The following is a 498-nucleotide window of genomic DNA, read 5'->3' as shown; positions in this document are numbered from 1 at the left end:
CTCTTATTTCTGTAGTCAGGGGTGTCAAGTAACTAAGTACAAATACTGTTACTTTACTTAAGTAGAAATTTTTGTTTATTTATACTTTTATTTATACTCCTATTTTTAAAAATGCAAAAGGTTTTTCATTTCTATTTAACTTTGACTTGTTTTTATTCCATCTTTTCATTGTTCAGAAAAAAATAAACAGAACTCTATACATGGAGCCCATGGATAGAGTGAATTTGATTGTGGTTGGATGAGAAGTGTAAATAAATACTATTTTGACATCCTATTGGATTAAACTCACTCCATCACACCTGTATGACACAATCCCATCACATTCCAGCAGGACATACTGTAGCAGATGTATGTAGCCTAGAATGAAGATTATCATGGCTGAAGCTAGTCTTAATTCAAAAATTTTCAACATTAACATTTTAATTTAACATTATACTCATTACTGACTTTAGAAGAAAAGTGTGTGTGTGTGTATGTGTGTGTGTGTGTGTGTGTGTG

The sequence above is a fragment of the Austrofundulus limnaeus genome, unplaced genomic scaffold, assembly GCF_001266775.1.
Source record: "Austrofundulus limnaeus strain Quisiro unplaced genomic scaffold, Austrofundulus_limnaeus-1.0 Scaffold387, whole genome shotgun sequence".
NCBI lineage: Eukaryota > Metazoa > Chordata > Actinopteri > Cyprinodontiformes > Rivulidae > Austrofundulus > Austrofundulus limnaeus.
Note: the sequence above shows the minus strand (reverse complement) of the source record.